The sequence below is a fragment of the Ambystoma mexicanum genome, chromosome 4q (genome assembly GCF_040938575.1).
Source record: "Ambystoma mexicanum isolate Mex_15411 chromosome 4q, UKY_AmexF1_1, whole genome shotgun sequence".
NCBI classification, from domain to species: Eukaryota; Metazoa; Chordata; class Amphibia; order Caudata; family Ambystomatidae; genus Ambystoma; species Ambystoma mexicanum.
This window is the reverse complement of record NC_090928.1, coordinates 304,881,132-304,904,740: the sequence shown is the minus strand read 5'-3', so window position 1 is coordinate 304,904,740 and position 23,609 is coordinate 304,881,132. Positions and strand designations below refer to the sequence as shown.

At 46.2% G+C, this 23,609-nt stretch overlaps 1 protein-coding gene across 1 annotated transcript in view; it reads right to left on the bottom strand.

Moving 5' to 3' along the window:
* The window catches only part of TULP4 (TUB like protein 4), a 1,536,781-nt gene that overhangs the window by 151,141 nt on the left and 1,362,031 nt on the right, over nucleotides 1-23,609 (bottom strand). The window lies entirely within an intron of this gene.

Below are 23,609 nucleotides of genomic sequence, written 5' to 3'. Positions count from 1 at the left end.
ACGGCTGTATCCTTTATAAAATTTGTCTAATCTGTGACAGATTTAGGAGCCTATTTTTTCTTGCCTGTCGGTCATGGAAACCGGAGCCGATCAAATGGCTGCCTTGCTGCAAGCCTTTGCGGCTTTACGTACCGACATGGCATCAGCACATGCGACCCTCCATCAGCGCATGGATGTGCTACAGAGTTTCGTGCAGCCACTACCACCCGATGAGGAGTTTGGTGATGCTATTGCAGCAGCCCCTCCTACGCCCCAAGTTCCACCTCCTGCTTCAGCCCCCATTGTCCTTCCGGGACCTTTCCCTTTGGCCCCTCCGGAACGCTTTTTTGGAGATCCAAAAACATATCGGACCTTCATTAATCAGTGCCGTCTGCATTTTCTGTGTCGGCCGCTGGCATTTCCTGACGCTGTTACTAAAGCAGCGTTCCTTCTTTCCCATTTGGGAGGTACGGCAGCGGCTTGGGCTAACCCGTTGCTCGAAGCCAACGACCCAGCCTTATATGATTTCGATACCCTTATTCAATCCATGAATAGTGTATTCGATATGCGTTACAAAGCACAGACTTCTGATCTCGAGTTCCTTGCTATCAGCCAGGGCAAATCGGACCTTATATCCTACCTTGCCCGCTTTAATCAGTTGGCAGCGGAAACTACCTGGCCCGAACAAAAGAAAGCGGCCGTCTTCTATAAGGGACTTTCGGAAGAATTAAAAGACGCTTTATCAGTGGTACCGGCTCTACCGTCCGGTTTTCCGGAACTGGTAGACTTGGTTTTACAGGTCGATGCTAGGTTACGGCAGAGACGTGGCGAACGGCGTGTCCCTGATCTTCGTCTTTCAGCCAAGGCAGAAAGCCCCCCTTCTACCTCTTCAGGAGAAGTCGAACCAATGCAAATAGGGGCTATCAGAGGTCCATTAACCAAAGCCGAACGTGAACGGCGTATGGTTAATAATTTATGTTTCTATTGTGGCCAGTCAGGTCACTTCATCCGTGTCTGCCCTAGGCGACCTGTCAAGACGGCGGGAAACGCCAAGACTCGTCCTTAAGCCGAGCCCTAAGGATGAGTCACCAAATGGATGGCTCGGAACAATGTCCTCCCTCCTCACACATCTATCTGGCAATGTATTTTGTGATTCCCGGTGTTGAGCCTTTCACCAAACCAGTCATGATTGATTCGGGGGCTAACGGTAACTACATGGATATACAGTTAGCTCGATGCCATGGTGTAATGGTAGTTCCTAAAGCCAGACCTGAGGAGGTGCATGCTGTAGACGGTTCTTGTCTGGTATCCGGATGGGTAACGAAACAGACAACCCCGCTTTGCATGTCCACCCAAGAAGGCCACACTGAACATATAGTGTTTGACCTTATTTCGGCCCCTCAATTTGGGATCATTCTTGGTCTTCCCTGGCTTCGGACTCACAACCCTGTAATTGACTGGGTCCAACGGACGGTGCATTTTTCTTCCGTGTTTTGTATCCAACATGGTCTTCAAAACCCGGATATGTCGCCTGCTTCTCCTTGTTTGGCGTTGTTGTCTAATGTCCCCTACATTAATGCCACGCTAAAGGATCCAACACCCGAACTGCCGATGGTATACAAAGAATTTTCCGATATCTTTGACAAAGGACTATCAGAGATATTGCCCCCACACCGTTGTTACGACTGCCCCATTGACTTGGTACCTGGGGCAGTGGTGCCTCACGGTCGTGTCTATTCCTTAACCGTCAAAGAAGAAGAACATCTAAAAGGGTATGTGGATAAAGCATTGCGTCTGGGTCATATTCGACCTTCCCGTTCCCCTGCTGCCTCTCCCATATTCTTTGTGCCAAAAAAGGAGGGGGACCTGCGTCCTTGCGTAGATTACAGGGCCTTGAACAAAATAACGATCAAGAACCAGTACCCGCTACCTCTCATAACGGAACTACTTGATAAGATGACATCTTCCACCATTTTTACCAAATTAGATCTCAGAGGGGCATATAATTTGGTCAGAATGCGAAGCGGTGATGAATGGAAAACCGCTTTTAAAACGAAGTTTGGGCTCTACGAATACTGTGTCATGCCCTTTGGGCTTTGTAACGCCCCAGCCACTTTTCAGCACTTCGTTAATGACATCTTTGGAGACATGCTGGATTGTTATGTGGTGATCTACTTAGACGATATCCTGATATTCTCGGATTCACTCGCTCAACACATCCAACATGTCCGCTCTGTATTGCGGCGTTTGCGGACTCACTCCCTCTATGCTAAACTAGAGAAATGTGTGTTCCACGCCACCTCAGTCGAATTCTTAGGGTTTCAGATTTCGGCAAAAGGGGTGCTCATGTGTACTTCCAAAGTCAAGGCTGTAATGGACTGGCCGGTTCCGGACTCAGTAAAAGCGCTCCAGTCTTTTCTGGGTTTTTCAAACTTCTACAGACGTTTTATTGCCTCCTTCTCTGAAATAGTGGCACCTCTTACCCGTCTCACTAGTCCCAAGGTCCCCTTTGTTTGGGACAACGAAGCCCAGTCGGCCTTTGAGACATTAAAAAAGGCCTTCACTACAGCTCCTGTTCTACAACACCCGAACTCCTCTCTCCCTTTCATAGTGGAGGCTGATGCCTCCGCGATAGCGGTGGGGGCCATCTTGTCTCAGATCTGCCCTGCTACACAGCGGTTACATCCGGTGGCCTATTTCTCCCGAAAACTATCTCCGGCTGAACGCAACTACACCGTCATGGAGAGAGAGTTTCTGGCAATTCGAGCGGCTTTCAAGGAGTGGAGACACCATCTCCTGGGTGCTCGACACACCATCACGGTGTACTCTGACCATCGGAACCTTCAAGCTCTTTCGCATGCAAAATGTACCAATGCCTGTCAAATACGTTGGCATTTGTTCTTCACACTCTTCGATTTCACAGTTACTTATCGCCCCGGCCTTCTACATGGGAAGGCGGATGCCTTATCCCGTGTCGGTACTGATTTTAACACCCAGGACTCGGTGTCACCTATATTGCCCCCAGGTTCTGTAGTATGTGTCTGTTCGGTCTCCACCTCATTCCTTGACCAAGTACGACAGTGGACCAAAGATCATGTTTCCTTTCTCAATACCCTAGATGCCCAAATTGTTACGGGTCTTCCTTATGTTCACGGGCTTTTGTATTTACCTGACGACCAAACCAGACGGAAGGCCTTGGAATGGGCACATGATACCCCGTTGGCTGCGCACCCTGGTCAGCTTAAAACATATGACCTTTTACACCGATGGTGCTGGTGGCCGGGTATGAAGAAGGATTCTGATTCGTACGTATCCAAGTGTGCGGTGTGTATTCAATGCAAGAGACAACCTGGGAAACCTTTCGGTCAATGATGAAAATGCCTCTCCCACCACATCCATGGCATACGGTCACTCTCGATTTCGTGGTGGAACTCCCTTCGGTCAGGGGGATGTCAACTGTACTTGTGGTTGTGGATGTTTTCACAAAAATGGCACGGTTTATACCATGTTCTGGACAACCTACTGCTCCATTGTTGGCTAAACTATTCTTTGATCATGTGGTGCGTTTTTTTTGGTCTTCCCACAATCATGATTTCCGATCGGGGCACCCAGTTTACCTCACGGTTCTGGAAAGCCCTTACCCGTTCCTTGGGCATAGATGCACGGCTCTCGTCATCCTACCACCCCCAAACGGACGGACAAACCGAACGCACCAATGGCACCATGGAACAGTACCTTCGTTGTCTGTGCTTACAACATCAGACCGACTGGTTGTCCGTTCTGGGAACCGCGGAATTTGCTTACAATAACTCTCGGCACTCTTCAACAGGTTGTTCTCCGTTTTACGCATTGTATGGTGTACACCCAAGGATTCTTCCACATGTCCTACCTTCACTGGACCAGATCCCTGCTGCAAAATCTACAAGAGACACATTGGTTGCTATACGCGACTCGATTGTGTCTCATCTATTGGCTGCGCAGTCCCGGACAAAAACACAAGCGGATAGGCATCGTTCACCTGCCCCCTCGTATGCACCGGGTGATCGTGCCTGGCTCTCGACCAAGCATCTTAACATTCGGGGTAAGCGAAAACTATTGCCTCGCTATGTAGGTCCCTATAAAGTACTGCACTGTCTCAATCCTGTTGCAATCCGTTTGGACATTCCATCTCATTGGCGGATTCACCCTGTTTTCCATGTTTCCCTCCTCCGTCCCTTTGTACCTGGCACTCGACTTTCTGTTGCTCCTGCTCCCATCAATGTGCAGGGGGAAGACGAATACGAAGTACATGCTATCCTGGACACTCGTCTGCGCCACGGAGTGCGATCTTATCTGATTGGAAAGGTTACGGCCCCGAAGATAGAACTTGGGAGCCGGCTGTTAGGGAGAATTCTCTGTTTAGGCTGAATTTCCCTACCTAGTGAGTCCCCCAGCAGCTTTGCTGGATTTCTGGGGTTTAATTTTTTTCTCCTGCCAAGAGTGAGACTCTTTTACCCTCACTCTTGGACATGTTGAAGTATGTTTTCTTGGTTAAACCTTGTGTTGAATGGGCTATGGGGTCTTTTACTCCATAGGGCCTCATGTATTTTTGTGATGTGGGTCACACAGCACCCTCTGTGCCGTGACCCAGGGGTGTCCTAGGGACTCCCCAACATAGACTCCATACCCTGGGACTGACTACTGTCTCCCAGGGCATGTAAAGTCACCAAAGACTTTGCTAGTCTTGAATCCTGAACAGAACCAGTACAAACCATCATATTGTGGACGTACTGGCTGGGGCAATTCGATTGCCCCAGGGTCTGTTAGTCGAGGGGGCACGTCTCCGTCCCCCCTGATCGAGTTTTGGCTGGTGGCAGTGGAAACTACTTTTTATATTCGACCGCGAATATTTCCCTATGGGATTTCCCATTGTTTTAGGCTAACACATTTAATTATTTATTTACGGTAGCCTTAAACATACCGCCGGTTTATATATTTATTTTTATAACTCCGGTTGGGACTTTTTGCCAAAACTTGATTCTAAAATGGCGTTGGGTGTTCGCCTCTGTAACTCTGACCCAAAGTGGAGCCCTTTGTTCCACTTTTGGCGGGCTTCTCCACAGAAGCCCTCCAAAGTGGTGCCACTCTGTCTGGGGTACTTAGGAGGGGTGGAGGGGGATTTAGGCACCCTGGACTGAGTTACCTTGGTAACTCAAGTCGCACTCCGTCCTGATTGGCCCAAGTGGTGAGCCGCCCGGCTCACCACTTAGCATGTTTGAGTGACAGCTAGGCTGGGTGAATGGGGGTTTGCTGCATAAAAGCAGGGCTTTGGGGACTGGGACTTCAGAAGTCGCCACAGGACCAAGAATCCGACGAGGGAAGAGCTGAGCCGACCTGCTTCGACGACACCACCCGGTGGAGCCCTGCTGAACCGTCTCACCACTTTTTCCCGACGACCGAGGAGAACTCTTAACGGAGTGGCTCCTTCCCTTGACTGGTGGGGACAACCAGTTTTCGCCTTCTTTCCGTTCTTTGAGGTATCTCGTGGCCGCCTTGCCTGTGCCAAGCAACCCGGCAACCGGAATACCACACTTTACCCCCATACCGCGAAAGTCGGTACCAACCCTTTAACCGGAGGACTCCGCGGCTGGTTTCTTCCCGGGCAGTGCAACGACCCTCTTCTTCTGCTCTTCAGCGAGAACTTCTTCTCCCCTGACCGACGTCGAGCCCTGCTGCCACTGCCTGGAACAACTGCCACCGCTGGAGGATCCTTTCCGCTTAAGGTACTGTGTTCCGCCTGGCTTCCCTTGCTACCGACTGTACGGGGTAGATTTAGTCCCCGGCTTTCGAACCTGGGAGTGCCTGGGACACTTTGGCTAAACTTTCTGAGCCACTCTAAACTCTTTTTGACTCTTTGCAAGACTTTGAATCTCTAACTAACAGTGTGATCTTGGGCACATTTTCGCTCCGGCTACTCTAAGAGTGGGCCCTGCCTAGTGACTTCTGCTCACCTGTGACTTCGTGCTTCTTTGAGCCTATTGCAAGTGTTCTGGACCTTAGAGTGGTGTGTTTAACCCATTTCTGCTTTTTCTCCCCCTTTCTTGGAAACTACTAGAGTGTCATCTAACGTTAAGCACTCACCTCTGTTTTAATTAAGTGGTGTTAACCTAGAGTTGTCTAGATAGGAGAAAGGATTGAATCTACTTTCATTATAACTGTGTTTGAAGTGTTTACTATACTTTGCTAGAGTGTTTTTACTTATGTGTGTTTTTAAATAAATAACTATATACTTTGAAACCAAGCTCTGGTCAGTGTTTGCTTGTGCTATTGTGTTTTGGTACATATTGTGTATACTTTACATACTGCCTAACTCTTCTTGAGAGAAGTCTGACTGCTCAGCCACAGCTACCAGGTAAATCTGGGTGGTACAGACTGCTACCAAAGGGGTTTACTGCTCTACCTGTAGTCTTAAATCTTTTGCAGTGTTCCCCAAGGGAACTGCACAGGTTTCTGCCTAACACTGGTGTACAGCGGTGGGATTTGTATTGAGTATACATTTTATTGTGCTTTAGATACCTTAGTGCAACTAACCACAAAGCTTAGCACTGAAAAAGTAAAACCTCTAACATGTCAGTTATAGAAAGCTATAGTCAAGAGTCCCTTGCAGCCAAAACTGCTGATTGTTTAAGAGTGCTCTGTAAACATAAGGATCTCCTGACTAAGGGCAAGAAAATGGAGCTGATTGAAAGATTGTTAGCTAACCAAAGTCTGGGTGATGGTTCAGAGGAACCTACCACTCCAGCAACTGTAGATGACAGTGTTGAAGTTAACATGGAGCAAAATGTTGATGTTTCTGAGGAAGAGTCAGAAGAGGAGGGTGAGGCTGTTGTAACTGTCCCCCCTAGGCCTCTGCCTGCTCTACCTGCTGTGCCTACTGGACCTTTACCAGGTCCCACATTTAGTCCTCAGTACTTTGAACTGGAGAAAATGAAGCTAGAATTGGAGTATAAGAAACTTAATGCTCAAACTGACAAAGAACTAAGGCTAAGGGAAATGGAGCTCAAGTATGACTTAGAAATGAAGAAATTATCTGTTGAGAATGTTTCTCTCTCTGGCTCCTCTAGAAGTTCCAGTCCTAAAAGACCCCGGATGCCTAAAGAATTGGTTGGTATGTATGAGCCTAAGTTGGATGTGTTGGATTGGTTGTCTCTGTTTGAATATAATCATGGGCTCCAGAACATCACAGGAAATGACTTACTCACCTGGTTGTTCTCTAGGCTTCCCCCTGTCGCAACTGATGTGGTAATGGAGATGGGGGAGGAGGATAGGAAGGACTATGAATGTGTGAAACTAGCTTTGATAGCTAGGTTTGGGAAGACCCCTTCCCAGTATCTTAAGAGGTTTAGGAACCTCAAAAAGCATGATGGTACCCCTTGGGCTACCTGGGTGAGTGAATGTTTGAAAAACTTAGAGGGATGGATTAAGGGTTACAAGGTGAACACTTATGAAGGTATGAAGAATTTGTTTATGTTGGAGACTATTTATGATGCCTGCTCTCCTGAGCTCAGACAACACTTGGCTGATTCCAGGGAATTGGATTCCCGGAAACTAGCTAAGGCTGCTGACTTGTGGGTTGCCAACAGGGCCACTCACAAGGATTCTGGGGTAACTCAGAAGAAGGATGGGGAAAAACAGTCTAAGAAGGACTCCAAAGAGAATTCTAATAATTCCTATCCCAAAGAGGGCCCCAAACCACAAAATAACCAGGGTAAGCCACATGGGAAACCTAGTCAGGCTACTGTACCTTCTGGCCACAAGCCAGAAGGAGGTCAGAACAAGCCACCCTTCCAGAGAGCATTTGGACAATGCTATGTCTGTCAGGGTACTGATCATATCAAAGGAGATCCCAAGTGCAAGGGTAAACCTGCAGGGATCAGCACAGTCTCCTTAGCCTTCACTCCTGAGGATGAAGTACAGATGGCTAGTGCCCACTTTGAACTCTTTGCTGAAGAACCCTTGGGTCTTCAAGCAACTGTAAACTTAGAGCCTATGGGTCTGGTTAGCCCCCAGAATAGGGTTGTGTATAACTCCCTACCTGTTAACTCTAAGGTGTATTATGTGGACAGTGTTCTTGTCAATGGCCAGGATACTCCTGCCAGGAGAGACACTGGGGCCAGCAGAACAGTAGTGGATGAAAGCTTCTTTCAACCTGAGGATGTGGCCAAAGCACCCAAAGGTCCCACTAAGATGTCTGGAGGCCCTGTCCAAATGGTTCCTATTCTACCAGCCCTCATTCAATGTAACAACATGACAGTAAGGATCCCTGTCAGTGTTCAGGCTGAGGTACCTGGGAAGGTCCTGTTAGGGAATGACCTAAGAACTCTAGGAGTAGTGTCACATACCCCCAGGCCTCCCAGTATGGAGAAGCAGAACTTAACCAGATTGGCTAGACAGGCTACCTTGAAGGACCCTTCTAAGCCTGTGGGACCCTCTACTGAGAACCCCACTACAAGCCCTGGTGTTAGTAAGTTGACCTCTAACCCAGGCACATTTCAGGATAGTATGCTAGGAACATGGGCGCCCCAACCAAGCTCCATCATTGTTCCCCTAGTCTCAGAGTCTCTGACTCCCCCTGCTTCTGAGGAAGAGGTGGATAGACCAACTAGGCCCCTATCTAGACCTGAGAGAACTGGTAATTCTCAGTGCTGGTGGAAAACCAGAAAAGAAAAGTCTAAGGCCAAAAACCTTCAGACTGTTGGACCTTCTACTGAAGACCCCAACTCAAATCCTAATATTAGGGGGGAAACTCCTAAAATAGGTAAGGGTAGATCTAAGAGGAAGGGGAAGCAGGTACATTGCCTAACCCCAACCCCTCCAACCAAGAGGCCTAAGACCCAACCTGCTCCCACAAGAGAGGTGGTGAGGAACCTTGGAGGCCCCTCTAGATCTAAGGGAATCCTTTATAAGGACCCCTTGAAAAAGCCTAACATAGGTTCAGAAGTTGTACCAACTTCTGAGGGACTGGTCAACCAGATCCCCTATAACAAAAAGACTGATGTTCCTCAAAGGGTCTGTAGGTCCGTTAGCTTGCAAAAGAAAGCCTTTGAGTTCTCCATTGAACATAGGTCAAGGTGTCACCATCAAAATGCTGATGGACTCTCTAGGATGTCTATCATCGACTAGAGGTATGAGGTTCATCCAGGAGTGGATTAAATCCTCCTGTCCCTTAGTCTGGGGGGGGCGAGTGTTAGGGAGAATTCTCTGTTTAGGCTGAATTTCCCTACCTAGTGAGTCCCCCAGCAGCTTTGCTGGATTTCTGGGGTTTAATTTTTTTCTCCTGCCAAGAGTGAGACTCTTTTACCCTCACTCTTGGACATGTTGAAGTATGTTTTCTTGGTTAAACCTTGTGTTGAATGGGCTATGGGGTCTTTTACTCCATAGGGCCTCATGTATTTTTGTGATGTGGGTCACACAGCACCCTCTGTGCCGTGACCCAGGGGTGTCCTAGGGACTCCCCAACATAGACTCCATACCCTGGGACTGACTACTGTCTCCCAGGGCATGTAAAGTCACCAAAGACTTTGCTAGTCTTGAATCCTGAACAGAACCAGTACAAACCATCATATTGTGGACGTACTGGCTGGGGCAATTCGATTGCCCCAGGGTCTGTTAGTCGAGGGGGCACGTCTCCGTCCCCCCTGATCGAGTTTTGGCTGGTGGCAGTGGAAACTACTTTTTATATTCGACCGCGAATATTTCCCTATGGGATTTCCCATTGTTTTAGGCTAACACATTTAATTATTTATTTACGGTAGCCTTAAACATACCGCCGGTTTATATATTTATTTTTATAACTCCGGTTGGGACTTTTTGCCAAAACTTGATTCTAAAATGGCGTTGGTGTTCGCCTCTGTAACTCTGACCCAAAGTGGAGCCCTTTGTTCCACTTTTGGCGGGCTTCTCCACAGAAGCCCTCCAAAGTGGTGCCACTCTGTCTGGGGTACTTAGGAGGGGTGGAGGGGGATTTAGGCACCCTGGACTGAGTTACCTTGGTAACTCAAGTCGCACTCCGTCCTGATTGGCCCAAGTGGTGAGCCGCCCGGCTCACCACTTAGCATGTTTGAGTGACAGCTAGGCTGGGTGAATGGGGGTTTGCTGCATAAAAGCAGGGCTTTGGGGACTGGGACTTCAGAAGTCGCCACAGGACCAAGAATCCGACGAGGGAAGAGCTGAGCCGACCTGCTTCGACGACACCACCCGGTGGAGCCCTGCTGAACCGTCTCACCACTTTTTCCCGACGACCGAGGAGAACTCTTAACGGAGTGGCTCCTTCCCTTGACTGGTGGGGACAACCAGTTTTCGCCTTCTTTCCGTTCTTTGAGGTATCTCGTGGCCGCCTTGCCTGTGCCAAGCACCCCGGCAACCGGAATACCACACTTTACCCCCATACCGCGAAAGTCGGTACCAACCCTTTAACCGGAGGACTCCGCGGCTGGTTTCTTCCCGGGCAGTGCAACGACCCTCTTCTTCTGCTCTTCAGCGAGAACTTCTTCTCCCCTGACCGACGTCGAGCCCTGCTGCCACTGCCTGGAACAACTGCCACCGCTGGAGGATCCTTTCCGCTTAAGGTACTGTGTTCCGCCTGGCTTCCCTTGCTACCGACTGTACGGGGTAGATTTAGTCCCCGGCTTTCGAACCTGGGAGTGCCTGGGACACTTTGGCTAAACTTTCTGAGCCACTCTAAACTCTTTTTGACTCTTTGCAAGACTTTGAATCTCTAACTAACAGTGTGATCTTGGGCACATTTTCGCTCCGGCTACTCTAAGAGTGGGCCCTGCCTAGTGACTTCTGCTCACCTGTGACTTCGTGCTTCTTTGAGCCTATTGCAAGTGTTCTGGACCTTAGAGTGGTGTGTTTAACCCATTTCTGCTTTTTCTCCCCCTTTCTTGGAAACTACTAGAGTGTCATCTAACGTTAAGCACTCACCTCTGTTTTAATTAAGTGGTGTTAACCTAGAGTTGTCTAGATAGGAGAAAGGATTGAATCTACTTTCATTATAACTGTGTTTGAAGTGTTTACTATACTTTGCTAGAGTGTTTTTACTTATGTGTGTTTTTAAATAAATAACTATATACTTTGAAACCAAGCTCTGGTCAGTGTTTGCTTGTGCTATTGTGTTTTGGTACATATTGTGTATACTTTACATACTGCCTAACTCTTCTTGAGAGAAGTCTGACTGCTCAGCCACAGCTACCAGGTAAATCTGGGTGGTACAGACTGCTACCAAAGGGGTTTACTGCTCTACCTGTAGTCTTAAATCTTTTGCAGTGTTCCCCAAGGGAACTGCACAGGTTTCTGCCTAACACCGGCCTCAAATGTGCATGCACCCCGGCTTTTGCGTGCCTTTTTTTTGGAAAGATTACGTGCCAACCGGGGTAGCCGCTCTTTGCGGAGGGGTACTGTCATGCCCCGCATTCCTGCACACGGACGACTAGGGCCGTCCGTTTCCATGTGGAAGTTGCCTTGGCGACTAAATCCAAGCTGCGGGACGCGCCGCACTACATTTCCCAGCATTCCCACTTTTTACGATCACGTGACACGCCGGCAACGCGTCTCACGTCCTAGGAAAGTGAATCGTATTTAACTACGCCTGTCCATGCAATAGGTGCTCCTAAAACTAAGCAGTTAGTTTAAGCGCCCGATTCAAGTTATCCTGTTTCCTGAACCTCCTAGACCCGGCTCGTGTTTAAAGGATTATTCTATACGTCTCAGCCCTTACTATTTCTGAAGCCAAAACCCCCTTCTGTTTTCCCTTTGGCAGTCGAACTCCTGGCTTTGTATAACGGATTGCTCTCTCCTACTCCTGTTTGTTGTGACGTTTTCGGATTTGCTTCTCACCACTGAATTTCCAGATAAAAGCTTCCATTTGTCCCCTCTGAACACTATCCTCACGGACTTCCTAATTCCCCTTCTTTTTCCACGCATTGACGTGACTATATGAACGCTCTCCTGATTCTCCTGGTCACTATTGGATCGCTCACCTTCACTTCAAGGACGCTTTGCTGAACTCACCTTCACGTCAAGGACGCTTTGCTGAACTCACCTTCACTTCAAGGACGCTTTGCTGAATGGAATAAGGGATTGCCTTTGGACATTAGCTGTGCCCTCGTGCCGTTCGGGTTAGGTGAAACTCTACGCTAACTCCTACCAACTGGAACCTTCTTCCTGCACCACCTGGTTGTCGTAGAGTGCTTTGGACTCACAATAGGTTGTGGGATCTCTCTCTAGCTAAGCAGGTAAGAGAGGGTATTGTGGGTGGCTGGTCGCTGCATTTTGGGTACAATTAGTTGCTCTCTTGAACCATTGTTTTTTCTTGTTTGTTCCCTTAGCTCTGTTGTCGCTGCTCCTGCCTTTTCGCCCAAGCCCCTGGCCTGTTAGTTATTATTAAATCCCTACAGGCTACGCTCTTGGGGGGGGAAGTCTTGTTTAGCATCACGCGCAAGGTGTCCCGGAGGAATCTGGTTCGCTGCACGTTCAAGATACCCCAAAACGGAAGGGCTCCCCGAAAGTGTATACTGACTGTATCCTTTACACGGCTGTATCCTTTATAAAATTTGTCTAATCTGTGACAGTTTCTAAGTGTGTCTTTAAATAAATAATTATATACTTGATACCAAAGCTCTGGTCAGTGTTTGCTTGTGCTACTGTATTTTGGTACCTATCTTGTATACTCTATATACTGTCTAACTCTTCTTGAGAGAAGTCTGGCTGCTCAGCCACAGCTACCAGGTAAATCTGGGTGGTACAGTTGCTACCAATTGGGTTTACTGCCAACACCTGTAGTCTTAAGCCTTTTGCAGTGGTCCCTAAGGGAACTGCACAGGTTTCTGCCTAACACTTCTTCCCATGGCTCCTCAAGCAGAAGACCTCCTGATGCTTCTGCATGATGATTGTGCCTGGTGGCAAGGCAAACTAGTTGCACACCCCGGATGGATCACGTGGGTTGGGAATGGGAGACAAGGGGGTTAATGTTCTCTGCTCCCTGGGGATCATCCAGTGCCTAGTTTCCCACACCATTGTGGCAGGTGCAGGAAGAGGCCTCTGCCTTCTCCTCGACGTTCTCCTTTATCTGATTCTTCTTTGCCCCCTGAGTTAGGTTCACCATCTGCTGCAATACCACCTTAGTCTGGTCCTTCACCTGAGCCCCGTCCCGATAGGCCTCCACCTTGTCCTCAGTAGCACCCTAGACCTCCTCAATGATTCCCACCAAGATAGGAGAAGCCCCATAATACACTTCCAGTAGTGAGTCTACACCAGGTGTTTCAGCCGTTTTTTCGGTGGGCTAGATGTGCCTCATCGTTAACACGGCCTTCATCAGGAAGGAGTTCTGTGTAGAATGACGTCTGTGCTGCAGGGAGGGGAGACTACAGTCAGGGAGGTGTCTGAGCAAAGAAATTATTTTAACTGACTAAATCAAAACGTGTGGTCAACAAGGTATTGAAAAACACACAGCTTACCTATGGGTAAATAAATTTCACAGGCAAAGTACTAGAGATGCGTACGCCGCATGGGCTCGTCTCTGTGTATTCCTGTCGCAAGAGACAGAAAAAAGACAGAGGACAAAGGGAAATGGAGATTAATCATGTCCCTTCGCTATCAGGTCCGCTAAGCATGGAAAAATACATGCACGCGGACGGAGTGTCTTACCTCTCGCTGGAGGTATCTAGATCGAAAAGCCAGATCCACGGTGGCGTCACAGCAAACAAACACGGCTAGCACGGCTATGGAAAAAATAAATAAATAAAATTCAGTGTGAGTGTTGGAACAGGGGAGAGCCTATCTCCCAGGATTCAAGGAGGGGATATACCAATGGTGGCAGGGTTACCTCTACAGGCTGCAGGGTGTACAGCCACGCTGTAGCGATGTTAGTGCTGAAACTCCTCGCGCTGTTAAGTCAGACGAGACTGCGGGGGCCTGGCTGCAGAACATTAGCATTGGTAACGCTGTTGCTAGGCCCCGCGGGTCTTTTATATGGCGGCCATTTTGGAACCCTCCGGACCGAGTGGTGCACAAACACATGGAATCCACTCCATCCAGGGGAAACTATGCCAAAGCAATTTTTTATCGATGCACTATGGGTCAATGTGCATCTAAAAAGTGAATTTAGACACAGTTGTTTACATATGGTTGTCATGGCAACCGTCAATCACGCTTGGCGACAATATCTAGGGGCGTGGAAAAACAGTAGCAAAACGTGTAAATATACTATGCCACAGACAAATACGATTAAGATGCCGTTCAGACCAATAGGATGCCTTGGGCCACCATGGTGCAAAAGTTGAAACAGCTGACATCGTTTAAATGCATACCAGGATACAGTTAAGCATAAGTACAGATTGTTTTGGCAAGAAATGAATTCATGGTTGCTTCGTAACCAAACAAGCTTCAAATTTCAAAATAGACCAGGCGTGCAGGGTTCATTAACACGAGATGAATACATGGTTTCGTAGTGCACACAAGCATCAACGTTAACAGAAAATGCACATTTCCTCACAAAGGTGTTCAAAAACTAGTCCTAGAGTTCAGTTCCACCTGGCTACTGATGTATGGGTTACATAATGTGACTTGGTCTATGCAATCAAAACATCAACATATATGTAATGTACATTCATTACCTCTCACTTATGTTTCTTTTTACAGCAACATTGAGGAAGAACAGAGAAGCTACCTCATGACAATTAAAGGGGGGCTTACTATTTATTTATTTATTTATTTTCTTTTTACAGCAACATTGAGGAAGAACAGAGAAGCTACCTCATGACAATTAAAGGGGGGGGGCTTACTATTTATTTATTTATATAGCGCTGAAAGCCCGCGGGCATCAGAGCGCTTACAAGAAGACGAGACAACAGAGATTAAAACGGGACAATGTGTGATGGTCAGTGTTACATTATAATTCAGTAGGGAGTGTTTCCCGGATTCATTTAAAAAGTAGTGTTTTCAGTTTTTTCCTGAAAAGGAGGTAGTTGGGTTCGAGTTTCAGTGAAGTGGGAAGTTCATTCCATTTTTCAATACTCAAGGTCCGAAAAGCCTTGCCGAGGCCGTGCTTCTTTTGTGTTTTGGTGGTTAGCAATTTACCTGTGTTAGAGGATCTAAGCTGTCTGGATGGCTCGTACAACTTAAATTGTTTTTTGAGGTAGACCGGAGCTTTGCCATATAAACAGCGATGAACCATGGTGAGAGATTTGAAGGAGATTCTCTCCTTCATAGCCAACCAATGGAGAGCCTTTCTTTCACTGGTGATGTGTTCTCTCCAGGTTCTTCCTGTGATCGTTCTGACGGCATTGTTTTGGATTGTTTGGCATCTTTTCAGACATTTGCTGTTGGCTCCTAAAAGAAGGGAGTTACCATAATCTAGTCTGGACAGTAAAGTAGCTCTAGCGATGGTCGTGCTGTTTTTTTGATCTAGTAAGGTCTGATTTTTTTGATCTAGTAAGGTCTGATTTTTTTTAGGAGAATTTGGTGGTATTGACAGTTTTTCTTAAGGTAGGCAGTGTGAGCTTCAGCCCCCAGTGAAGCTTGAAGGTACACTCCTAGGGTTTTCACTTTTCCTGAAATAGGAATTTGGATGTTTTTGATAGAGAACGAGGAGTAAGATGGACTCAACTTCTTTCTAGCCTGTGTAGAGCCGAATATCATAAGCTCGGTTTTGGAGCCGTTTAGGCACATCCAATTCTATTTCATCCAGCACTCAATAGTGTTGTATATGTGTCTATACTAGCTAGACAGTTGATGTTACGCATTGTAGTGTTCAGCACAATTTCGAGGGATCAGTGTGACATACAATGTTACAGGAAAGACTTCCACTCAACTGGAACATTTGACCCAGCCTGCACGGTGTTGAGTCTATGAACCCATCGTTGTTCTAATTGGGTGAGAGTTTTGTTCAAATCACCCCCACGTTTAGCTGGTTTTACTTTTTGCAAGACAAACCATCTTAGGCCAGTGTCACTGTGGTTCTTATGGACGAAGTGTTCTACTAAAGGCTTATCAGCAACCTTGTTCCTGATACAGGAACGATGTTCAGAAATACGCATTTTGATGGCACGTATGGTTTTTCCCACATAATACAGCTTGCAAGGGCATTGTATTATGTAGATGACACCCTTCGTGTTGCAATTTGTAAAGTCTGTCATAGTCCATTTCACTTGTTCATGTTCAAAAGATTTCTTTTGTAGGGTCAGGGGACACGCCACACAATGACCACATTTATGGTGTCCAACTATAGGGGGCAAATCCCATAGTGTGTTCTGTACTTGTGGAGGTGGCTCTATAAAAGTGTGTACAAGAGCATCACTCAGATTCCTGTTTTTCTTGAAAGCAAAACACGGCACATGGTGTAGAGTGCCTGGACTTTTTACCAGAAGCCAGTTCTTCTTGATAGTTTTCTGAATCAAAAGGCTCAGGGGACCAAAGGTAGAGACACATACAAGTCTTCCCAAATCCTTTTTCGGTTTGTTTTCCAAGCAGATTTCTCTAGGCGTATGTCGGGCTCTTTTCTTGGCTTGGTTAATTGCCTTTTTTGGGTAGCCTCTCTCTGCAAGTCGTTGGGTCAATCCCTCTGCATGTTGGTGGAATTTATCCAAATCAGAACAATTCCTACGGATGCGCAGACATTGCCCATAGGGTAAATTATATTTTAACCCCATCGGGTGATAACTTTGGAAGTGCAACAGACTGTTGCGGTCCGTGGGTTTACGAAATAACTCTGTCTTTAATCGGTTTCCGGTCTTGTAGATGTGTACGTCCAGGAAGTCTATTTGGTGGTGGTCCCAGTGCATTGTAAACTTGATGTGGGTATTTCTTGAATTAATCCAGCTGTGGAACTGTTGTAGTTCAAAGGGTGTTCCCTGCCATATGATAATCTCATCGTCAATATACCTCTGCCATATTGAGATGTTTCCAAAGAAGGGGTTCTCTGAATTGAAGACATGGTTCTCTTCATATCGGGACATGTATAAATTTGCGATGTCTGGGGCAAAGGTAGAGCCCATGCTCACACCTTTGATTTGCTTGTAAATTTAATTCTGAAAAAGGAAAACATTTTCAGCCATCACCAGTCTCGTACACTCAAGGATGAAATTAGTGGGGGTGGAGTCAAGGTCTTCTCTGGTGTTCAAGATGTCACGAATAGCTACTAAACCTTCTTGTTGTGGTATAGATGTATAAAGTGCCTCGACATCCATTGTGACGAGGAGGCTGTCACTAGTGAGGAGGATATCATCAAGCAGATTAATGGTATTAGTAGTATCCTTTAGATAAGAAGGCATTCCGATTACAAAAGGTTTTAGAAAATAGTCAGTGTACATGGACAACCGTTCCAGAAGGGATCCGCAAGCAGATACTATTGGTCTACCGGGAGGTTTTTCTGAGTTTTTATGCATCTTAGGGAGGATATAAAAGGCTGGGATGCGTGGATTAGTCTTATTTAAGAACATCTTCTCATCTTCACATATCCAACCTTGTATGAGGGCGTGTTGGGTAAGACTTGCAATTTTGTCTTGGAGGGCCTTTCGTGGGGTTGTATTCCAAGGGTAAGTAAGCTTCTCGATCACTCAATAGTCGTAGGCACTCTATGTTGTAATCAGCGGTATCCCAAACAACAATGCCACCCCCTTTGTCTGTGGGCTTGATTGTTATCGATCTGTCAGTTTCGAAACTCCTCATGGCGGTCCTCTCTTCTCTGTCCAGATTATCTCTGTAGAAATTTTCTTTTTTGAAACCGGCCATTATGGTTTTAGTAACTACCTTCTCGAAAGTTATAATTTCCCCTGGGGTAGAACCCGGTGGAGGATACAACTTAGATTGTTCTTTTAGACCTGTGGTGTTGTCTGACTTGCTCGGTGGTAGTTGTTGTTCAGCCTCTCTGCACGACGGTAAGTAACTTTCAAAAAAATGTTTCAAATGTATATTCCTGAAGAATTTCCGTAGTTCTAATTCAATTTCGAAAGGTCGTGCCCTTTGGGCCGGGACAAAGGATAAGCCCTTTCCGAGGAGCCTTAACTCTGGTGAGGTCATAACACGGGAGGATAAGACGAAGACTGGTATCCCTGGTTCTGTCCCTGGTTTTGGTACCACTGGCGCGTTCTCATCCGCTGCCCTGATTGCGTCGGGCGCCTCGTGGGTCTTCCTCTTCGTCCGCCCCTGGGAACAAAAGGTTGTGGCAGCTGTTGTCCTGCAGCTCCTGGTAGGCACAAGGTACTTCCACTTGCACTGGAAGATGTCCCTGCAAAATTGACTGATCTATTTCTCCGATTGATGTTTTGGCTTGCTTGTAGATCTGTGTAGTATGTGGGTCTCAAGAAAGGATACGTTTTTTCTTATGAATAATTCGCCAAGTCTTTTCTGAACTTGTCAACCTTCCTGTCCAGTGTTAGGTTTTTGAATTTGGTAATTTCCAACTCCAATTTGTCCAGCTTATCCTTTGCGTCTTGGATCGATTTGTCTTCAAGAAACTTTTTTTCCAACTCGAGTAATTCCGCACCTTGCTCATCACATTCCTCTTTCGCCGTGCCTATGACCAAAATCAACCAGTCACGACTACATTTATTTCCCACCCCGCTGAAGTTTTTCATAAACTTAGGGTTGTCTGTAAAAACCCTCGGGATATTCCGTACCTGGAGGCCTTTGCGCATCCGTAGGAATTGTTCTGATTTGGATAAATTCCACCAACATCAACGACTTGCAGAGAGAGGCTATCAAAAAAGGCAATTAACCAAGCCAAGAAAAGAGCCAGACACACGCCTAGATAAATCTGCTTGGAAAACAAACCGAAAAAGGATTTGGGAAGACTTGTATGTGTCACTACCTTCGGACCTCTGACCCTTTTGATTCAGAAAACTATCAAGAAGAACTGGCATCTGGTAAAAAGTCCAGGCACTCTACACCATGAGCCGTGTTTTGCTTTCAAGAAAAACAGGAATCTGAGAGATGCTGTTGTACACACTTTTATAGAGCCACCTCCACAAGTACAGAACACACTATGGGATTTACCCCCTATAGTTGGACACCATAAATGTGGTCATTGTGTGGCGTGTCCCCTGACCCTACAAAAGAAATCTTTTGAACATGAACAAGTGAAATGGACTATGACAGACTTTACAAACTGCAACACGAAGGGTGTCATCGACATAATACAATGCCCTTGCAAGCTGATTTATGTGGGGAAAAACCATACGTGCCATCAAAATGCGTATTTCTGAACATCGTTCCTGTGTTAGGAACAAGGTTGCTGTTAAGCCTTTAGTAGAACACTTCGTCAATAAGAACCACAGTGACACTGACCTAAAATGGTTTGTCTTGCAAAAAGTAAAACCAGCTAAACGTGGGGGTGATTTGAACAAAACTCTCACCCAATTAGAACAACGATGGGTTCATAGACTCAACACCGTGCAGGCTGGGTTAAATGTTTCAGTTGAGTGGAAGTCTTTCCTGTAACATTGTATGTCACACTGATCCCTCGAAATTGTGCTGAACACTACAATGCGTAACATCAACTGTCTAGCTAGTAAGCCCCCCTTTAATTGTCATGAGGTAGCTTCTCTGTTCTTCCTCAATGTTGCTGTAAAAAGAAACATAAGTGAGAGGTAATGAATGTACATTACATATATGTTGATGTTTTGATTGCATAGACCAAGTCACATTATGTAACCCATACATCAGTAGCCAGGTGGAACTGAACTCTAGGACTAGTTTTTGAACACCTTTGTGAGGAAATGTGCATTTTCTGTTAACGCTGATGCTTGTGTGCACTTCGAAACCATGTATTCATCTCGTGTTAAGGAACCCTGCACGCATGGTCTATTTTGAAATTTGAAGCTTGTTTGGTTAAGAAGCAACCATGAATTCATTTCTTGCCAAAACAATCTGTACTTATGCTTAACTGTATCCTGGTATGCATTTAAACGATGTCAGCTGTTTCAACTTTTGCGCCATGGTGGCCCACGGCATCCTATTGGTCTGAACGGCATCTTAATCGTATTTGTCTGTGGCATAGTATATTTACACGTTTTGCTACTGTTTTTCCACGCCCCTAGACATTGTCGCCAAGCACGATTGATGGTGGCCATGACAACCATATGTAAACAACTGTGTCTAAATTCACTTTTTAGATGCACATTGACCCATAGTGCATCGATAAAAATTGCTTTGACATAGTTTCCCCCGGATGGAGTGGATTCCATGTGTTTGTGCACCACTCGGTCCGGAGGGTTCCAAAACAGCCACCATATAAAAGACCCGCAGGGCCTAGCAACAGCGTTACCAAAGCTAACATTCTGCAGCCAGGCCCCCGCAGTCTCGTCTGACTTAACAGCGCGAGGAGTTTCAGCACTAACATCGCTACAGCGTGGCTGTACACCCTGCAGCCTGTAGAGGTAACCCTGCCACCATTGGTATATCCCCTCCTTGAATCCTGGGAGATAGGCTCTCCCCTGTTCCAACACTCACACTGAATTTCATTTATTTATTTTTTCCATAGCCGTGCTTGTTCGCTGTGACGCCACCGTGGATCTGGCTTTTCGATCTAAATACCTCCAGCGAGAGGTAAGACACTCCGCGTGCATGTATTTTTCCATGCTTAGCGGACCCGATAGCGAAGGGACATGATTAATCTCCATTTCCCTTTGTCCTCTTTGTCTTTTTTCTGTCTCTTGCGACAGGAATACACAGAGACGAGCCCATGCGGCGTACGCATCTCTAGTACTTTGCCTGTGAAATTTATTTACCCATAGGTAAGCTGTGTGTTTTTCAATACCTTGTTGACCACACGTTTTGATTTAGTCAGTTAAAATAATTTCTTTGCTCAGACACCTCCCTGACTGTAGTCTCCCTTCTCTGCAGCACAGACGTCATTCTACACAGAACTCCGTCCTGATGAAGGCCGTGTTAACGATGAGGTACATCTAGCCCACCGAAAAAACGGCTGAAACACCTGGTGTAGACTCACCACTCCCCTAATTTACAGCATATTTACACAAGCAAAATGATTTTTGTGCCCTTTACAATGGTTCTATATGTTTTTATATTGTCTTGGTGAATATGTACACAAAATTATGTGAATCCCTTGACAAATCCTAATAGATTTTGGGGTCCGTCACACACACGCTATTTGGAGTTTGTTCCAGAAATGTTTTGGCACTGTGTGTGATAAATGTATTTCGTTGCCTGTTGTTCTGTCTTAGCAAACCATTTTGATGTCTCTCTTGAATTGTTTATTCATATTCTGATTCATACAATGTTATATAAAAAAGTGAGATTTATCTCTATAATACAACACTGAAGAGTGATTCCTTCTTTTTAAATGCAGAGGTCTGCAACCCTTTGGTAGTGTCTGTTATGAGCATAGTGTCTTTGGACCTATTCATTTGTATATTTTGTTTCTAGTTAACCCTCCTGGGTAGAATAGGTTCCATACCAGGAGCCCAACTTGTTGTTTCTTCACAAGGGAGCAATATATATGTACCAACAATATACTTCAAAATACACACTCTCAGTTTCTTTAAATCAGTAAATACCCATTTGGGATGGCACACAGATTCTTCCTATGCCCTGAGGTGACTTAAATAACTAGGACACTGTGGACATTAATATATCACTGATACATTTAGAGCAATACTGAGTTTTAGTGTAATAAGGAAAAGAGGAGCGAATTAAACAATGGTTAACAAATATTCTTAAGCAGACAAGTACTTTTCAAACCCTCCAATGCAAAGTAAATTAACCCTTTCCTGGGGGAAAGGCAAAGCACAAAGTCAGAGATAAGAAGTGTCTTTCAGGGAGCCAGGACAGCCAGTGTTAGTTGAGCAAACGTCTAGGTGAGCTAATGCACTTCTTGCAGGTAAGTAAAAAATCTTGCACAATGTTTCAGAAGTTTTTGTTAAAAAAATTAAAATCACTGTAGGGCCACAAAGCTGGCAGCTTGTGAGGGGCAAAACTGCAAGCAACTCTACAAGGGCAACCAAGAACTAGCAAGGCTACACGACAAGAGTTAAGTCCCCTTAGTTTTAGAGTATCTTTGGTTAGAAGAAATCGGTTCCAGCTGGCTTCTGTTCCTGTGTAGGTCGGCAGGTCCTGTTGTTCCTGGTCCTCAGTCGTGGGGACAAAAGGGAGGACATCTGGGGACTCCTGCACTACGAATGGAAGGTCGGTGGTAGCAACGGGCAAACTTCAGATCTGCGTCACTTCGCGGTTTCAGCTCTTGCGGCTCTCGCAAACAGCACCACTGCGGTTCTTGGATACCATTATGAACTTTCCTTGCATCTGGGGTCCAGCACTCTGTTGAGGTGGCTCAGGCTTCGTCAGTCCTGCTTCCTTGGAGTCCGGAGGAACTTCCTGGAACTCGGGTCCGACTTAAAAACAAGACACTCGATTCTGGTGTTCCTCTCCCTGGCAATTGGTTCCTGCAGCAGCTGCGGAAGCACAGCCAGCTCTAAGAGGATGTCCAGACGAGTTTGCTTTGGGGTTGATTGGTCCCACCAACCCAAGGGGAGAAGTTGTCAGTTGCAGGGCTTCTCTAGTTGAGGCGAATTTAGAGCTTCAGCAATGCAGCAGGGCTTCACCGGGCAAACCAACGGTCCAGGAGTTGCAGCAAGCGTCTCTTCCAAGTTCTTCATTGGATTCGGATTCCTTCATCCAGTGGTCGACTCTGCCTTCCAAGCAAAAAGCCTTGCCTTTTATGCAGGTTTCTACCATTCATTCATAGCCTAGCTGTCAATCACACAGCAGGGTGGCTGTCCACAAAGGACAGCCTTCCAGCCAATCATGCTTGGGTGCATTGCTGAAACCAAGGAGACTAAGCACAGGGAGTTTCGGGCACCTCCCTCGTTTCCTGCCCCGCCAGACACACTGGAGCCAGAGGCGGGCTTCACCAGTGTACCCCGCCAAAGACAAAATGAACAAAGGGACCAAACCTGGTTTGGTACACACAGTAAATCTCAAGAAGGACTTTTCCAACAAGAAATGGCAAAAAAAGAAGACCAGGGCCATTTTGATGAAATAGGTGTCTTACTGCAGCTGCAATTGCAGCCCGCAATAGAAACACACAATGGTAGGAAAAAGTAAACCACTGCCACCAGCCATTAACTGTAGAAAGGGTAACATTAAAAAAAAATGTTACATGAGAAACTAAGTAACCCCTCCATCACCCTATTGTAAGATAGTGTGTGCTGCGTCTAGAAAGTTACAAAATGTAAGTAAAGTCGATTTCTCTTCACTGCTCTTGGAATCAGTAGTTTTACCAAGCGAAGGTATATAAACCTTTGGGGAAATCTAAGAGACTTCCCTGTATCACTGCACTGAAGGTGCTGTGCGTCACAATGTAAAGATGATGCCTATGGAGTCGGACTCCAAAGTCAAAATCACAGAAAAATACATGAGAGAGTGGGAAAAAGGTCTCACTCTCTCAAGGTTAGAAATTAAAAGTCCTAAAGTGCAACAAAAAGAGCTGGGGGTCTCAAAGGTAGAAGGGAATTAGCACATTTCTGAGAATTCTCCCTAACAGCATCACATTAAAAAAAGCTTCCTAACACTAAAAAGTGGATCTTTCTTATCATTGGCATTATACAGAAACTGCTACAATACTGCGACCGACT